This window comes from Rhinolophus ferrumequinum, chromosome 23 (genome assembly GCF_004115265.2).
Source record: "Rhinolophus ferrumequinum isolate MPI-CBG mRhiFer1 chromosome 23, mRhiFer1_v1.p, whole genome shotgun sequence".
In the NCBI taxonomy this organism is placed as follows: domain Eukaryota; kingdom Metazoa; phylum Chordata; class Mammalia; order Chiroptera; family Rhinolophidae; genus Rhinolophus; species Rhinolophus ferrumequinum.
The window spans coordinates 34,437,143-34,457,737 of record NC_046306.1 but is presented as its reverse complement, the minus strand read 5'-3'; the positions used below and the strand labels follow the sequence as shown (position 1 = coordinate 34,457,737).

Below are 20,595 nucleotides of genomic sequence, written 5' to 3'. Positions count from 1 at the left end.
TGTTTAACTTTTTGAGAAGCTGCCAAATATTTTTCACAGCAGCTTCACCATTTTACACTCCCACCAGAATATATTACGGTTCCAAATTCTCCACATCTTCTCCAACACTTATTAGTCCCCTCTTCTTTTTAAAAATTATAGTCATCCTGAGGGGAGGTTAAGTAATATCTCATTGTTGTACATTGTGTTGTAACCAAACCTACACACATTTGACATTTCACTTCTAGTAATCCTGCTAGAAATTCCAAACAATTATATCAAGTTATGTGATGAAATTTTTAAATAGAATGACATCTCCATTAGGAACAAGAATAAGACTAGGGTTATTTTAAGTAGTCAATTTAGCTAATGCTGAAATCGAGGACACAGGACAGAAAAGAGGAAGTAGCACATTAACCCATTAAGTCCCTAGTAAAGTTCTAGTCTTACTGGATAAGTAATTGAAGAAGTAGTTCACAAGATACATTCTTTCTAAAGGTGGCATAAGCCATAGGATGAAATAATGAAGTTTCAATCCAATCAAGCATCAAAAAAATAAATAAAAAGGAAAGAAAAGGAAAGGAAAAATAATTCTACACCAATTCTAAGAAACATTCAATAAAATGTTATACCTGGGTCACATTTCCTTTAGAATTTAATGCATGCAATAGGAGTCATTTGCAACTTATACTCAATTTATACAAATGGTAGAAACAGTTCATCCTTTGAAGCCTGTCATTTGATTTGGGGAGCAAAGTAAATATAGTTCAAGAGAAAAACTGAGAAAAAAATACCACTGGCACTACCACATACTTCTTAATATTTTCAAAAACTAAAATATGCATAAAAGAAACTAGAAACAAAGAGCTAAAACACTCTTGGAGGAAAAATATATTCTCAACGCCACTAGTGAAAGGTAAGTATCCTCAGGCAGTTACTAAGCTGTATCTCTTAACAACTGTGAGGGGAATTTCACCACTGCTGATCACAGACATACCAATTTTATTTTCCCACCCTTTACTTAACCCTCTTCACCATTTCCCATTCTTCCTCAGTTCCTCCCTTTCCTCTCTTCCCTAAGCCTTAACCCTGCCCAAAACACCCACTGACATCCATCAGTCTTTACAATGTACCCAGAGGGCACAGGATGATTACCTCTATCTTCAGGTTTTAGATTTGGTTTGAAAATCCCTCTACTTTAGAGGCCTTCTTTAGGTAGCTTGATGTCTAGGGAAGCAGAACTTGATAATTTCTTCCCTAAGAAAGGCTACCGCTGTGCAGAGCTGGAAGATTTCTTGGGAAGTCCTAAGTGGCCAGGTGAAGCATGGAGCTGGGTCACAGTTCTTCTCAACTCTTCACCATGGATGCTCCAGTGCCAGTGAAAGTGAGCCTCCTTCAAACAAGGAAAGCTTGAGTAAGAGAGATGATGACCAATGCCATTTGGCAGCTGAGACAGTTTGGTGAGACATCCAGAAATAGTCAGAGATAGGGTGCACATTGAAAAAATAACTAGAGGTTCCTTATGACAATCAGGGACAAAAACCAGAACTTTAGCTAATCAGTGTTAAAATTTTGTGACATTCAAACTAGGTTTGGTTAACATAGGGCTCATAGGTTAAGAATCAAATACTTCCTGGCAAAGTCTGCAAATGACACTAATGACTATGCTTCAAGTACTGAAAATTATGTACCTTATTCTCTGCATTTGTTCATAAGACAAACCAATTTCTCTAGGGTACCAGGCCACAGGGACAGCCTCATTCTCTTGCCTGATGACAAGCTCATCAAAAAATACTAGTTTGGGGACGGCCCGGTGGCTCAGGTGGTTGGAGCTCCATGCTCCTAATGCCGAAGGCTGCCGGTTCGATTCTCAGATGGGCCAGTGGGCTCTCAACCACAAGGTTGCTGGTTCAACTCCTGCAAAGGATGGTGGGCTGCGACCCCTGCAACTAACAATGGCAACTGGACCTGGATCTGAGCTGCACTCTCCACAACTAAGATTGAAAAAACAACTTGATTTGGAAAAAGTCCTGGAAGTACACATTGTTCCCCAATAAAGTCCTGTTCCCCAATAAAAAAGTTTTAAAATTATGAGTTTGGCGTCAGGCCTGAGTTAAGCTACAATTTGGAAGAAGATGCCACAGAGTCTCTAATCCCAAATAACCAATATATTCCTCGTACACTGTGAAGGAGATACGTGGGACAAATGGAAGTTGACTCCACAGGGGAGGGTATATGGTCACCTCAGGAATCCAAGGTGGGAAGGCCAATATGAAAAAAGTGGAAAATGAACAGATGGAGACATATAGTTGTACAGAATTTCTGCACAATATACTGCCCACTTATTTAATGTCTTCTATTCAAATATATACTTCCAGAAGCAAGGACAGAGTTTGTCAGAAGAAAATTTTAAAATACAGTAGTCCCCCTTATCCATGGTTTTATTTTCCATGGTTTCAGTTACCCATAATCAACCACGGTCCAAAAATATTACATGGAAAATTCCAGAAATAAACAATTCATAAGTTTTAAATTGCATGCCATTCTAAGTAGCATGATGAAATTTTGAGCTATCCTGCCCCATCATCCCCAGAAGTGAGTCATCCTTTTGTCCAGCGTATCTGCACTGTATATACTACCCACCCATTAGTCACTGAGTAGTTGTCTCGGTTATCAGAGAGAAAGAGAAAAACCACATTCACAGAACTTTTACTACAGTATATTGTTATAATTACTCTATTTCATTATTAGCTATTGTTAATCTCTTACTGTACCTAATTTATAAATAACACTTTATCATAGGTATGTATATATAGGAACAAACAATATACGTAGGGTTCGGTACTATCCACAGCTTCAGGTATCCACTGAGAGTTTTGGAACATGTCCCCCGTGTATAAGGGGAGACTACTACTATATTTGACCTGAAAAGGAACTATTGATCTTATCAAAGGGGTAAATATATATCCTTGAAAAGGATCATCTCTGGGAACCTTCTTGTAGATCCCTCCGAATGAAATAATCCCATGTCTTTGTGTAAGGAAAAAAGGGTTGCAGATTAATTGATGAGGAAGGTAAACTGCATGCATTAAATAATGTTTAACAAGAATAATGTTTCAGAATAGTATTCTCTATTTTTACCCTAGGTACAGTATTTTTACAGCTACTATTGATTGACTACTGCCAGGGGTGCAGCATTGTTTTATTTAATCCTCACAATGACTCTAAGACACTTACTCTCTCTGGTTTAAAGATGAGAAAGCAGAGATTCAGAGAGGGATTGAGTGATCCTTGTCAAGCCACGACTAGCCCTTGTGACCCTGGCTAGTAAGTGACAGAGAGAGAGAAAGGATTCAAATCTAAGCCCCCTGGATTCTATATGTACTGGAGAAGTGGCAAGCATGAATATAGTTAAATTATTTTATAAAACATTTTTGAAAGTAGACAAAACCAGCAGGATTAGAACCTTAATGACAGAGGACTAGATTATCCCAAGAAGAACTATATAACATTATTGATAGCCTTGAAAAATCAAGCAGTTCCAGAAAATATGTCTTTTATACAGCAGGAAAAAAATTAAAGGAGAAATATGATTCATTCATGTCTAAATTAAAAGGAAAGCAAACTTTAAAACTGGCAGTAATTGAAGTAGCACGTATACCAAACAGTTACAGATTTGCAACATAAAAGAAGTAAAGAAATAAAGGATACTTGTAGGACATACAAGTAACAAAGCAATTTAACAACCAAAATGTTTCCATAAAAATAAAAGATCAATTTTTTTTAAAAAAGATACAACAATGTCATTTCAAGTAAAAAAGATCAACAGAAAAGTAGCCAGGGGTCAATAGAAGAAAACATATCTCTACAAGTGTTTACTTTCTCTACCAAAAAACCCAAAAATACTCAGCAACAATACCATACAAAAATGTCAGAAATTCACTAAGGCCAAACTCTAATGCTGCTGTCAGAGGTTTCAGTTACTATCCATATTTCATATAAACAAATATTTCAAAAGACAGAAGGTTCATTGAGTAGTTTAATAGAAACCATATTGTTTCAATACTATAGAAAAGACCAAGGAGCCCTAAAAATCTCCAGAGTCCAACTTATGGTATCAACTTAATATCATGAAATACATGTCAATTTTACTGAATTATTATGTATGGTAAGTAGCACATGGAACTGAATTGAGGCAAAGCACAGAAGTAAATGTCAGAAGACCTAGATCCTATTCATGGTTCTGTCACATATGGCCTGCATGTCCTGGAGGGTGTTACTTCCTCTCTCTAAGCCTCAGTTTTCCCATCTATAACATAAAACATCTGCCCTAGATAATTGAGTTTCTTTCAAGCTTTAAATTTATATGACACTGTATGACAGGGTCATTTTCAAACTTGTTTATAATGACTATGTGCCCCTGACAGGATCATAATTAGAGTTTTCTCATTTCTATGATTCCGATTTTCATCTCAATGTTTAAATTAAGCTTTACTAGAAATAATCCCATATTTGAACATATCACACATTGATACTATAAAAATGAAAACATTGTCTTACATTCAGCATAACTACTAGTTTCACCTATATAAAACCCAAGTCTTTCTATGAGGTCAGCCAAGAAAAAATGTATATATACTTTCTTTTATGACACTGAAGATTTTGTTGGCATAGGCATATTGACACACAAGTGTCAAATAGAAAAGGCAAAAAATAATAAAGCCTGCGGAGCTAGCACATACTAGGTCCTTAATATCTGTATATTGAAAGAACAAATGTGTCCACAAGAGTAAAGGATCCCCTTGTTTATGATGTTTTTAACACCAGCCTAGGAATGTGACAGAAATAGCTGAAGCATCAACATAAATCAATAACATGGATGGGTGTTAAAAATCACAGTATTCGAGTTGTTGTTTATAACCATGCTTTGATCCTTTCTAGCCTCTTGTAGAAGCCCCTTCTAGTTCAGAACACTGACAATAATAGGCCATAGGCCAGATCTAGGCCACCCAGAGAATCTGGAAGCAGGGTAGAACAAAAATTAAGTGTGCGGAAACTTTCTCTTGGCAAGAATTATCATAAAAGAAAGAGCTAATGGCATAGTTCTAGGAAGTTGCCCTCCATTGTTAGGCCCCATTACTGTTGAAATATTAGATTATAAAGTTCCATCCAAGCATCAAAAGGAATGTTTTAGTGAGAAAATCCCCAAAATTTTGCAAACGAGAATTTCTTTCTATTCATCCTTAGCTATGCAGCAACGGAAAGAGTCAATGTACAGATTGAAATATTACAAATTGCTATCCAAAAAAGATGGCAGTGACAGAATTTAATCAAATCCATCATTTGAGACTCAGACTCAAAACCTCTGAAAGATCTACCCACACCATTCTATCTAATACATTCTAAAATTTAAAGAAATGATAGAAATAATCAAGAAAAAGCTCAATAGATTCAATTATATAAAGAAGTAAAACTTTTATATAAGCAAAACTTACAATAAAATAAACAAGAAAAGACACATGTAGTAAATACCACAAATGATTATATATTATTGTATTCATTTTATGCCACAAACTTAGCAGCTTAAAACAACACCCATTTATTAGTTCACATTTCTGTAGGCCACAGGCACAATTTGACTGTGTATCACATGTTGACATTAAGGTGTTGGTGGGGCTGAATTCTAGTCTGGAAACTGGGGGAGAATCTTCTCCCAAGCTCATTTTTGATGTTGAGAGAATTCAACCAAGAAAAAATGAGTGTATGTACTTTCTTTTATAACACTTAAGATTTTGGTGTCACAAAATCTGTTGCCTTGCTGGCTTCCAGCCAGCAGTCTTAAAAACTAGAGGCTAAGGTCTTGATAATTTCAAATCTAGTTCCTTTCTACATGGCCTCCTTAATCTTCAAGCCAGCAAGGGGTGATGATTCTTTCTCATGTTTTTAATTTTTGTGACTTCCTCTTTTACTACCAGCCAGAGTAAACTGTGTTTTCAAAGGGCTAATGTGGTCATAACTATGTAAGATCAGACTCATTCTGATAATCTTATTAAAGTCAATTGTGCCATGTAATATAACGTAATTATGGGAGTAAAATCCATCAAATTTGCAGTCTCAGGGATTACTTCGGGCAGGTATACTGGAGGAGGGAATATGGGGAATTTTGAATAATATCTTAGAATTCTGCCTACAACAATTACATAGGGATATTCTACAAATTGGTGAAAAACATATTTCGAGATACCAAATATAAATGAGAAAATGACACGGACAAAGGTACACATGAGGGAAAAGAATCATTTGGAAAATAATTTGACAAGAAAAACAAAGATTCATAAAAATGTTAGTATTCCTTGGCCTAGCCATACCATTCCTGGAACTATGTCCCTTTCCCTACCCCTCAAAGAAATAATTCATAAGAAAGAAAAAGCTATGACATGACTATGTCAGCTTCCTCTGGGTTTTCCTAGCACCATATATATAACTCTAGCAGAGCAATTTCTACATGTTTACCTACTTGTCTCTGCCACTATAATTTGAGCATCAAATCCAGAAACTGCATTTTGTCCGTCATCCTATTCCCAGACCTTAGAATGATATGCACTCTCCAAATATTTCAGTACCTACTATGTGACCCTCACTGAGTGAGGCATCAAGACAAAGAATTGCATAACTGGTGCTCTAATGTAACTCATTTCTCAAAATTTTTGTAAAAAGAAAAAAGTTACATAATATTAAAATTTCTATAGTCAATACACGTGTAAAGTAGTAGGGTCATAACTGTCAACAGAAATTACAGGACTGTTGGACCAGGCCTTGAAAGCTAAGTGAGAATTCACTAGAGAGACAAAACAGATATGGAAATCGGGAATTATGGGTAAAAGGAAGTGGAGAATATATTATGGAGTCATTTTAAATTATAATTATGAACTATATAAAATTATATGAAAAACTGTTTATATTAAGTGGAAAACTGTATATCAAATTCAGCAGGGGTTCTAATCAAATCATAAAAATGCAAAAAAAATGCATATAAATGCATAGAGACAGGAAAAAAATCAACAGTTTTCTAGAAGGTGGGATAATCAGTAATTTATTTCCTCTTATTTTATTTATATTATTACATTTATAATATTATTGTGCTTCCAAAGAAATTTTAAATTAAAAGAAAGAATAAACATTACATTAAAAGAAACAAATCAACCAGTTGAGGGAGTCCTGCTAACTGATAGAAAGTAGAAAATCCTCAATCTCTGATTCTATTTACCACCATTCTAACCAAAAATCCTGATTACAGAAAATGACTTATTCAATCATTCATTAATTCCACAAACATCTCCTGAGCACTAACAGTCTGCCAGACATAGTGCAAGTCATTGGAGATATATAAATGAATAACACAGTCTCTGTACTCAGAAAGCTCTTGATCTGACAAATCACCAAAGTGAGATTTCATTTGGTAACTGTATCTTAATAATTGCTGAGAAGACAAAATCCTCTAAATAATAGTTATTTCATGGGGGGAAGCCTCAGTATGACAGAATGAGTAAAACACCATGTTTTGCTGTGTATAATGTGCACCCATGTTTTAGGCCCAAATTTTCAGGGGGAAAAATCTTTCATTTTAATTTTTTAAATCAAATTTGTATTTGTTTACATTTAGGTACTTTTTTTTTGTATTATAAAGGAATTTTAGCATTTATTTTTTAACATATTATGGTACAAGAAATTTTATGTACCAGTAACAAATTTACGATATTCACGCATCATACATAGATGGCCAAGAACTCTTCATTGTTGCAAGTTCATGGTAAGTTCAACAGAACCGAATATCATATTCCAGGGTATTATTTTGCGTTCAGATATTGTTATTGATTTCTAGAGTTACACTTTTTTGTTGTTGTTACACTTTTAATTCATAAGCATAAAGAAAAGAATTAGAGATATATTTATCAAAATGGCGGTGTGAGGTGAGCCTCTGTAAATCTCCCCTGGAATTTACAACAAATTGAACAATTATAACTCCACAAAGGACTCCCTGCACCGCAGACAGGCAAGACGAAGAGGCTCACTACTGAATTCACCTGAAGGTGGGCAAATTGCACAAGCAGGGGAGGAGGGATGGGAGAAGAGCGGAGACGGAGCCTTGCGGGCACAGGACGCAGACCTAGCTCACCGCTCCGAGCTTGCTGCATCCCGGAACTACCGCAACTGCAGGAGAGGGAAGAAATCAGGCCTCTGTTTATGGCCCTGTGGGGACAGAGCCCCAGAGAGCAGTTTCCAGGCTCTCGGCCTCAGCCTCACAAGAAAGGTGCTGGCTCAGGTAGTAAATGGCCATCAACTGTGATTGGACGGCCATCAGCTGTGACTAGTTGGCCGTCAGCTGTAACCAGTGAGCCATTGGCCACTAATATAACTGCCGTGGCTACACTAGCAGCAAATGGGAGCTAGCAAGAAGATGGTGGCTGAGCTGGCAAGCGCCAAATTGCAGTTAGCACGGCAGACTGTAGCTAGTGAAGGGTGTCAGTCAGTTGGCAGAAAAGCGGACAGCAGGTCGCACATCATGTGAATCCAGCCTCCAGTGAGAATATAGTGGTGTGACTCCCCTACCTATGGCTCCGTGGGTGTTCCTTTTTGGCCTCACCATATCCTGTGTTCTTATGTGGGGAGCAGGAGCAGAGACCCCATCTGCCGCCCTGCATGACAGGCCCACAGAGCTGAGGGGACAGCATATAACATGACTGAACCCAATGCTCACGGCAGAGACCTCGGAGCAAAGACTGAGGGAAGAAGGCTGAAAACGGTGGTTTAAGCCCTCACTGCTGAGTGGAGAACGGAAGCCTTAGGCACTGAGATTAGCCACCCCACCCCACACTCCCAGAGTTTACCCCTCCCCCACCTGCCCAGTGCTAGAAGCAGAACAGTAGCAGTGTCAGCTCAAAAGAACAGAATATTTGCTGTTCTGAGAACTGTGGACCACAGACACAGATTTGCAGCCCAACTAGTTCCAGCAAAGGGGAGGAAACTGTGGAAGCAGGACTGGCTGTGGTGGTGGTCGCCGCCATTGCCCTGGGCCACCTCTCACAACTCACCATGCCCCTGTCCCCACCTACCTGGGCGGATCCCTGCAGGAGTAAACAGAACTGCTGAAACACACAGGCTCTAAATCTGGTGCAGGAAGACCTTTGGAACTTCAAAAGCTCTCCACAGCCCTACACAGACACTGCACCCTGTGACCCAAGCGAACTGTTAACAGAGGAGAAGCCCGTCTCCCAGGGAATCGCCCCATTGTGTGAGAAGCTGGAATAGTGCAGAGAAAACATAGCACTACAGTGTGAGAGAGAAAAAAAAGGCTGCAGTCGGAGAGAAAATAAAACATTCTACCAACAAGTACTGGAAAACAAAAAAAGACTTCTTCCTATTAACCTGTTGCAGAACCCACTCCTATAGATGTCTAGGAAGAGAAATAATAAATCATTAATTGCCATGAATAATTAAGGCAACAAGACAGCTCAGAAAGAAAGTGAAAAGTATCCAGAAAATAAACTTAAAGATATGGAAATATGTGACTTAAATGACAGAGAATTCAAGATTGCAGTTCTGAAAAAACTCAATGAGGTGAAAGAAAATACAGACAGGCAATTTGATGAACTCAGAAATACAATCAAAGAACAACATGAACATTTTACCAAAGAGATTGAAATTTTAAAAAAGAACAAAATAGCATTTCTGGAGATTAAGAACTCAATAGAAGAAATGAAGAATGAAATAGCCAGCTTAGGTAGTAGAGTTGATCAGATGGAGGAAAGAATCAGTGACATCAAAGACAAAAAGCTGGAAATGACACAGATGGAAGAAGAAAGAGACTTGAGACTTAAAAGAAATGAAAGAACTCTACAAGAACTTTCTGACTCCATCAGAAAGAGCAATATAAGAATAATGGGCATACCAGAAGGAGAAGAAAGAGAGAAGGGAACAGAGAGTATATTCAAACAAATAGTCGATAAGAATTCCCCAAACTTGTAGACAGAACTGGATCCTTGAATCCAAGAAGCAAATAGAACACCTAATTATCTCAATCCTAACAGGCCTTCTCCAAGGCACATTGTATTGAAGCTGTCAAACATCAACGACAAAGAAAGAATCCTCAAGGCAGCCAGGGAAAAGAAGATGGTAACCTACAAAGGAAAGCCCATTAGATTATCATCAGATTTCTCAGCAGAAACTCTACAAGCCAGGAGGGAGTGGAACCAAATACTCAAACTATTGAAAGAGAGAAATTATGAGCCAAGAATAATACACCCAGCAAAGATATCCTTTAGATATGAAGGAGGAATAAAGACTTTTCCAGACATACAGAAGCTGAGGGAATTTTCTAATACATGACTTGCACTACAAGAAATAGTAAAGGAGGCTATTCGACCACCATCAACAGGGACAATTTGTGGCAACCAAAACATAAAAAGGGGGAGAGTAAAGGCCTGAACCGGAATATGGCAATAGAGAAAGTAAGCATGGTGAAGAAAATGGAATACTCTAAATATCAAACTTTCTTTAACATAAACTTAAGGGTAACCACTCAAAAAAAAAATCCAGAACTGAAATAAATACTGTAAGAAAGAAGAAACAGAGGGAAACATCATAGAATACCACCACACAGAAATAATAGACCACAACAAAAAGGCAAAGAAAGAATGGAGACACAGTCTTACCAGAAAACTAAAGATAGAATGACAAGAAATCCTCACATATGAATAATCACCCTAAATGTATATGGACTGAACTTACCAATAAAAAGGCACAGAGCAGCAGACAGGATCAAAACACTAAACCCAACCATATGCTGTCTCCAAGAGACACATCTCAGCTATAAGGACAAATGTAGACTCAAAGTGAAAGGAAATTGACACTCCAAGCAAATGGTATCCAGAAAAAATCAGGTGTAGCCATACTGATATCAGATAAAACAGACTTCAGGGTGAAAAAGGTAACAAGAGACAAAGATGGACATTTCATAATGGTAAAGGGGACTATACAACAAGAAGATATAACAGTCATCAATATTTATGCTTCCAATCAGGGAGCACCGAAATATACCAAGCAACTCCTAACAGAACTAAAGGGAGAAATTGACCAAAACACAATTATACTAGGGAACCTAAATACATCATTGACAGCTATGGATAGATCATCCAAACAGAAAATAAATAATAAAATAGCAGCCCTAAATGACACATTAGATGAAATAGACATAACTGACATTTATAGAGCACTTCATCCTAAAACATCAGACTATACATTTTTTTCTAGTGTACATGGAACATTCTCAAGGATAGACCATATATTTGGACATAAAATCAGCCTCAGCAAATATAAGGAGATTGAAATCATACCAAGCATATTCTCTGATCAAAAGGCTTTGAAATTGGATATCAACTGCAAAAAGAAAGCAGGAATAAACACAAATACATGGAGCTTAAACAATATACTTTTAAAGAACAACTGGGCCAAAGAAATTAAAGAGATCAAAAGATACATAGAAACAAATGAGAATGAAAATACATCCTACCAAAATTTTGGGGATGCAGCAAAAGCAGTTTTAAGAGGGAAATTTATATCACTACAGGCCTATCTCAAGAAACAAGAAAAATCCCAAAAATAACTTCATGTTACACCTTAAAGAACTAGAAAAAAAAGAACAAATAAAACCCAAGATCAGCAGAAGAAAGGAAATAATAAAAAATCAGAGCAGAACTAAATGAAATAAAGAACAAAAAGACAATAGAAAAAATTAATGGGACAAAGAGCTGGTTCTTTGAAAAGATTAACAAAATTGACAAACCCTTGACTAGACTCACTAAGATAAAAAGAGAGAAGACACTAATAAACAAAATCAGAAATGAAAAAGGGGATGTTATCACGGATGCCACAGAAATACAAAGGATCATCCAAGAATACTATGAAGGACTATATGCCACCAAATTCAATAATCTAGAAGAAATGGACAAGTTCTTAGAAACATATAGCCTTCCTAGGCTGAACCATGAAGAACTGGAAAATCTAAACAGACTGATCACCAGTAACGAAATTGAATCAGTCATCCAAAACCTTCCCAAAAGCAAAAGTCCGGGACCAGATGGCTTCACTGGTGAATTCTACCAAACCTTCAAAGAGGATCTAATACCAATCCTACTCAAACTCTTCCAAAAAATTGAGGAAGAGACAGTACTCCCCAACTCATTTTATGAGGCCAACATTACCCTGATACCAAAACCTGGTAAGGACAACACAAAAAAGGAAAACTACAGACCAATATCTCTGATGAACACAGATGCAAAAATCCTAAACAAAATTCTAGCAAATCAAATGCAATAACGCATTAAAAAGATTATTTATCATGACCAAGTGGGGTTCATCCCTGGGGCAAAAGGATGGTTCAACATCTGCAAATCCATCAATGTGATACATCACATAAACAAAATAAAAGACAAAAATCATATGATTATATCAATTGATGCAGAAAAAGCATTTGACAAGATACAACATCAATTTATGATTAAAACACTTAATAAAATAGGTATAGAAGGAAAATACCTTAACATAATAAAGGCCACATATGACAAACCCTCAGCTAATCTCATAATTATGGTGAAAAACTGAAGCCCTTTGATCTATGTTCAGGAACACGACAGGGCTGTCCCCTATTACCTCTGCTTTTCAACATAGTGTTGGAAGTCCTCGCCAGAGCAATCAGGCAAGAGAAAGAAATAAAAGTAATTCAAATTGGAAATGAAGAAGGTAAATTGTCACTCTTTGCAGATTACATGATGCTATATATAGAAAACCCTAAAGACTCCACCAAAAAGCTATTAGAAACAATCAATGAATACAGTAAAGTTGCGGGCTACAAAATCAACGTACAAAAGTCCATTGCATACCTATATACTAACAATGAAATCTCAGAAAAAGAAATGTAAAAAAAAAAAAATTCCTTTTGCAATTGCAACAAAAAGAATAGAATACCTAGGAATAAACTTAACCAAGGATGTGAAAGACCTATATGCTGAAAACTATAAGACATTTTTAAAAGAAATTGAAGAAGACACAAAGAAATGGAAAGACATTCCATGCTCATGGATTGGAAGAATCAACATAGTTAAAATGGCCATATTACCCAAAGCAATATACAGATTTAATGCAATCCCCATCAAAATCCCAAGAGCATTTTTTAAAGAAATAGAACAAAAACTCATCAGATTTGTTTGGAACCACAAAAGACCCCGAATAGCTTCCCCAAAGCAATCTTAAGAAAAAAGAACAATACTGGAGGTATCACACTCCCTGACTTTAGCTTGTACTACAGGGCTACAATAATCAAAACAGCATGGTATTGGCAGAAAAACAGACATACAGACCAATGGAATAGAATTGAGAACCCAGAAATAAAACCACATAAATATGGACAGATAATTTTTGACAAAGAAGCAAAAAACATACAGTGGAGAAAAGACAGCCTCTTCAATAAATGGTGCTGGGAGAATTGGAAAGCCACGTGCAAAAGAATGAAACTGGAGTTCTATCTGTCACCATGTACCAAAATTAATTCAAAATGGATCAAAGACTTAAGCATAAGACCTGAAACAATAAACTGCATAGAAGAAAACACAGGTACTAAACTTATGGACCTTGGGTTCAAAGAGCATTTTATGAATTTGACTCCAAAGGCAAGGGAAATAAAAGCTAAAATAAATGAATGGGACTATATCAAACTTAAAAGCTTCTGCACAGCAAAAGAAACCATCGACATTAAATTAAGAGGCCACCCACCAACTGAATGGGAGAACATTTTTGCAAACAGTGCCTCTGATAAGGGGCTAATATCCAAAATATACAAGGAACTCATGCAACTCAACAACAATAACAAAAAACAACCCAATTGAAAAATGGGCAGAGACATTTTTCCAAACAGGATATACAAATGGCAAATAAACATATGAAAAAATGCTCAACATCACTAATCATCAGAAAATGCAAATAAAAACCACAGTGAGATATCACCTCATCCCAGTTAGAATGGCTATCTTCAACAAGACAAATAGTAACAAGTGTTGGAGAGGCTGTGGAGAAAAAGGAACCTCATACACTGTAGGTGGGAATGCAGACTGGTGCAGCCTGTATGGAAGGCAGTGTGGAGGTTCCTCAAAAAATTACAAATAGAATTACCATATGACCCAGCAAACCGTCTCCTGGGTATCCACCCAAAAAATATGAAAACATTTATACGTAAAGACACGTGTGCTCCAATGTTCATTGCAGCTTTATTTACGGTGGCCTAAGACATGGAAACAACCAAAATGTCCTTCGATAGATGAATGGATAAAGAAGTTGTGGTATATATACACAATGGAATACTATTCAGCAGTAAGAAAAGATGAAATAGGACCATTTGTGACAATATGGATGGATCTTGAGATTATAATGCTAAGCGAAATAAGTCAGACAGAAAAAGCAGAGAACCATATGATTTCACTGATATGTGGTATGTAAACCAAAAACAACAAAAGTACAAGACAAACAAATGAGAAACAAAAACTCATAGACAGACAATAGTTTAGTGGTTACCAGAGGCTAAGGCGGGGAAGGGGGTGGAGGATGAGGGTAAGTGGGATCAAATATATGGTGATGGAAGGAGAACTGACTCTGGGTGGTGAACAGACAATGGGATTTATAGATGATGTAATACAGAATTGTACACCTGAAATCTATGTAATTTTACTAACAATTGTCACCCCAATAAACTTTAAAAAAAATAAAAAGAATTAAAAATATTTTTATAGATAAGGAATTAGTACTACCCATGTATAATGCGCATCCTTATTTTTGCCCCCACAAATTTGGGCAAAAAGGTTCACATTATACATGGCAAAATACGGTGGTAGCTCACTACCTCAAGTTTACCCACTGCAGCAGGGTAAGGCCTGTCATTTCTGCCAAGCAACAGTCTACCCAAGACTCACAAATCTGACCCATCTGATTCTTACATTGCATCAGTTCTACCACAATGCAAGGCGATCGACTTAATGCCTACATATATGGCTCAGTATATCTATGGATCTAACATCTTGGCTCACTAACAGAGCAGCCTGTTTTATGTTTGACGGATAATGTTTGAATTCCCAATAATGCCAACAGACGTTTACTTACTGGATCTCAATTTTTTATAAGGAAAAATCAGGATCACTACAAGTTGTGTATTTATGTTTTATTTTTATTTTATTTTATTTATTTATTTTTGGTTTCTCTTTATTCCTAATTCTTACCATGAGTGGCCACATGTAACACGGAAGAAAGATACAAATCTCAATTTCACTCAAACTTCTAGAGCTATTGGAAGAAGAATTAAAAGCAATATTACTTTTAATTGATGAACACATTGTTTCTCCACTGAGATCACCTCTGCCAGCTACCAAACTAGAATTTTTAGATCAAAGTGTCTCTTTCCAAGCTTCAGACTATTTGAAGAACCACAAGTTAAACAAAAGAAAAGGGGGTGGGGAAGAGCCTCATCCAAAAGACAAGATGCCCTCACCGTCTTTCTCATGGAACAGAAACCCAACTTGAGGATTTTTTTGTTACAGGACCCTCATATTTCACTAAATGGCTTCTTAGTGGGGGTTTTACTACCTGCCATTTACATGGGACACTTTATCAATCACTCAGAAGTAATAGAGTCAGTAGTTTATTACATCAGAAATGTTATAGAGCACAATAGATCCATTAGGGTTTCTCCTCTTTTGTTTTATATTGTTCTGATTTCTGCCGGCATCAGTATCATCATCACCATCTCATTTAACATTTATTAAGTAGTTTATGATATGTACTAGGAACTGAAAACCATACAAACCACATACACATGTTAGGTAATTTCCTCCTCAGAACTACTCTATTAGCATGGAGAGATCTAAGGACCTAATCTAAGACCACACTAACAATAATAGATCCTTATCTTTCCAATTTCAAAGCTCAACCTCTTAACCACTCTATTAGTTTCCTAGAGATGCTATAAAAAATTGCCATGGCTTAAACCCAAACACATTTGTCTACTTAGAGTTCTGGAGACCAGAAGGTCAAAATCATTTTTACTGGACAGAAACCAAGGTGTCAGCCGGGCTGCCCTCCTCTGGAGACTCCAGGGGAGACGCTCCTTACTTCATCCAGCTTCTGGTGGCTGCCAGCATTCCTTCTCTATTGCCACATCACTCTAATCTTCAAGGCCAGCATCTGCAAATCTCCCTCAGCAACATCTTCACATTGCCTTCTCCTCTGTGTGTGGTCAAATCTCAAGATCCTTAATCATTAGGTTGGTGCAAAAGGAACTGTGGTTTAAAAGGTTAAAAATCATCGCAAAAAACGCAATTACTTTTGCACCAACCTAACACATCTTCCATCTAAGGTAGTATTCATAAATTCCAGGGTTTAGAAGGTGGATATCTTTTTTGGAAGGGCCTGTTTTTCAGCCTACCACAGCCACTAAAATACACTGCTTTCCCAACCGATTTATTCATGGGTTCTTTGTATGGTGGTAAATCAGAGATACCAGAAAGATATCACACTCTCCTTTGAGACAAGTCAGCCATGCAACAGACATAAACCAAAGAGTATAACCAATCAAGTAAGACAAAGATGCATATAAACCTATATTAGAGGTCACCAAAACCCAGTACATCTGGTCCATCACAGTATTTGAACCCCAGTCTTCTCACTCCTTGTCCAATGATATTTTCACAGAGCCACACACAAACTTGGGATTGATGCCCCATTTCCCCAACAGGCCAGAATCTCTCATGCCTTTCTCTTGCAATTTCTTCTCTCTGCCTACTGAACTACTACTCTCTTACCATCATACCTATAAAGTCTATCTTGGTGTCCACACTCACAATAATGACTCGTTCCCTGGAGTTTGGTTTGTATTTGTGCAATGCCAGTTTTCATTAGTCCTGTATCATATATTTGCGTATGTATATACTGTGTTTCCCCGAAAATAAGACCAAACCAGAAAGCCCTAGTATGATTTTTCAGGATGCTCATAATATAAAATAAGCCCTACCATATTTCCCAAAAATAAGACCAAGACTTATATTAATTTTTGCTCCAAAAGACGCATTAGGGCTTATTTTATATTATGAGCATCCTGAAAAATCATGCCAGTGCTTATTTTCCGGTTAGGTCTTATTTTTAGGGAAACACGGTAAGTATGTGCCTGAACAGCAGAAGTTCCTTTAGAACAAAGCATGTCTATCAACCCAATGTCTGGCAGAGAATTAGGCACAAATTCTAACACAATGTGCATTAGAAAGAAGGAAGGAAGGGAAAAAAGGAGGCGGGGTAAGAGGAAAATGAGAAGGACAGGGAAAAGATGAAGAATGGGAAGGGCAAATATTAAAGCCCAGGTTGTTTTAAGAAAACAGAGGAAAATACAGTTCTTTCCAAGACAAACTTGTGAAAGCCCTAAAGAGAGAAAAAATCTTCAAAAATTTCTGACAAGGAATAACAGACAGCAAGTGCATGGACCTTTCTTGCTATGCTCTGAGCCCTAGATTTTAGGGAAATTATTCCCAAAGAAGCATTTGCAGACTCCTGTATCAGAACTTCTGTCACAGGATGCTTGTTAATTGGAGATTCCAAGGACACCTCCTAGACGTACTGAACCTGAATCCTCGGATGCTGGAGGCTGGCAATCAGCATGTGAAACAAGCTTCTGGGTGATGCTGATGCCCACTAAAGTTGGACAAAAATCATTACTCTTGTAGAAATGAAGAAGAAAGTCAAAAAATGCCCTGCATATTTTTTTTCTTTTGGCTTAATTCCCAAGGAGTAATACTGGACTCAGCGACCATTTTTCTTTAAAGGTAAAAATGAAAGTCTATTTTCTGAATGACAAGGTTACAGGTCTGCAATATGTTCCAGGGAAAAATGCCAAAGACTCGGAAAGGGGATTTGGGAAAAGTGCCAGGTTGATCCAACACTGAGCCCCTTTAGATTATGAAGATATTACTTTAATCAGCCTGGCCATAAGAATGATAGCCACAATTTGCCTGACACATCCAATCAATGACAGTGTCATGCCAGTTTGTGGTTTCCTGTCATTTCAATTGTTTTTCATTGACTTAAATTCTTCTTGAAGGTGCTTCAGGGCTTGAGAAATTATAAGGAATTCCCTAGCGTCCCTTCCTGTAGTTATACCATAGATCTTATTGATCTTGTGCTCCATTCCTCATTCCTCAAATTCCTTCTTAGAAATGATTTGCTACCAGCCTTCCTCAATCTTCTTATAAAATGTAACAGTTCATGCCAGGGTGCAACTAATCTCCTCTAACATTTCATCCCCATCACCTCTCAGAGCTACAGATGCCTAGAGAAGATGACATCTAAGGAGGAGGATCCTATCTCTAAGCTTTGGACAATCAATCACTCTATCATCTTTTATTGTGTTCTTTTGTTCTGTCATTTTTATAGGACACATTTGTTTTTTAAGGATCAATATTCAGTTTAACTTTCTATGCACTATAAATCAAGTCTTTAAAAATTGAAGAAAATGTGTTTTTGGTTTTGAAGTTATTTTAAACCATAGCCAGGTTCTAAGCCAAGCTCAATTGTTGAGGCTCATCCTTGCAAATTCTAAGCAGAGCCCAAGTGTGAAGCTATGGGAGGCAGATTGCATTTCTTCCTTACTGTTAAAGAACACTGTTTTAACAGATATTTTTAAGTAAACTAATGAACTCTAAATCAGCCTAATAAGAGAATTTGAAGTACTCACAAGATGTAAAGTTGTGAGCTTTAAGAAATAATTTCTTTTGCTCATTATGTCTTGCTATGGATACTACAAAACACGTCCAAGACCAGTTAGTTTTTCTATATGTAAAGATAGAATTATATTCACAAGATTATTGAACATATTTTAGTAGTTATTTCACCAATAAATTAACAATTTGTCTATTTAATTTAGAAATTTTCTTACAGGCACAAATAAACCATAGTTCACCATCACGATATGCAAGTACCATTCACACATTTTAAGGACTTGGATAATACAAATGGAATTGTAAGAGAAAGCTGTTTTATGCATTTAAAATAACTTATTTCTGAATGTCCTCACAAAGCTTAAACAGTTCTCTTCAACCCCATGGTATTGGACATGTTTCTGAATTAATTTCCACCTGGAAACCCAAGGGATGAAAATTCTAACTGTGTGATAAATTAAGTTGCCAAATGAAATGGATTAGCGATCAGTGAAATTGCCTGATAAGCTGTCAGATCCATTTTGGATCGGGATTCATCCTTTTTCTCCACCTGTTCATTAAGTTCCAAGTTCATGGCAACTCCACAGACTGCACATTAACAAGCTGTTTATGTGGGGAGGTGTAGCTAGCCTAGTTAACGGTCCTATACTTGTACAATCATTTAAATATAATTCTCTGGTAATTTATTCTGTTTACAATCCCAGTATAAAAAAATATACCTCTACCCTGAAGTTTAATTTTGGACACAACAGAAATCTTGACATGTCGTAAAATTAAAACTTAACAAACCAAATCAGATTGTACCACAAAGTCAAAAGTAGTTGGGGAATTTTTAAATTTTACTGTATAATTTTTAAATTTTTAAAAAAATAACAGAGAATTGAGAATTCCAAATAACTGCACATGAGCATTAGACAGCCCCTAGGCCTCATGTCGTTCAGCATCATTATAAAGATCAACTTTTAATTAGATTTACTATAATTGACTTCTGACAAGTCACACAATTATAAAAATTAAACTATGGCAGAGAATATTTGTGTTTATGGTTAACAATCAGCAACATAAAAACTACTTCTCCATTCCCCTCATCCTAATGTAAACACAGCTGCATACCCTACCAGGGGACTGGTTTCCTTCTCTGCAGTCTCAGTCCAATTGACTCAGTCCACATGGAAAATACCTTAGTTCAACTTCTGAAGTTGAGGATGCTTTCAGTAAAAGTCAAGACACTCTTTGCAAAGCTGGGGTGCTCTGGCTTACATGCCTGTGAAACTCCACCCATTCTAGCCCCAGGGGTAAGCTTTGAGTTTTCTTGCCTAAGGTAACTGTTCAACATTCCAGAGAAACTATGCTTGGTGATCTCCAAGAACCGAAGCTATAATCATTCAACATCCTCAAGTACCAAAGCTGTGCTACATGCTAGGTACTACTCTGAAAGTGAAATAAACAGTTCCTCTCTCATTTCAAGAAAATTCAGTACCCATCTTGAATTTCAGGAACAGAAGTGGCATTGAACTTGAGTTACTGGGTTAAGAAACATTCAGCACTTGTTCTCCTCAGGTCTCTAACCAACCAAATCCCACCCAATGACTGCTGACTACAGCCACCAAGTTACTTGTACCTTATTAGTAACAATAAAATATTATAGGTAAAATCTTACTTTCTATTCCAGAAGGTAATACCAAAAGCTATGTCCCGTCTCGTCACGGAAATAGAAATTAAAACAACAATGAACTGTAATTCAAAGGCAAAGATTAAAAATAAAATTTATCAAACTTTATACTGATGAAGTTTGGAAAAATGCAGGCTGTTATAA

The 20,595-nt window shown here is 36.9% G+C and overlaps 1 protein-coding gene across 2 annotated transcripts in view; it reads right to left on the bottom strand.

The window, feature by feature from the left end:
• The window catches only part of MACROD2 (mono-ADP ribosylhydrolase 2), a 2,095,255-nt gene that overhangs the window by 1,981,062 nt on the left and 93,598 nt on the right, over positions 1 to 20,595 (bottom strand). The window lies entirely within an intron of this gene.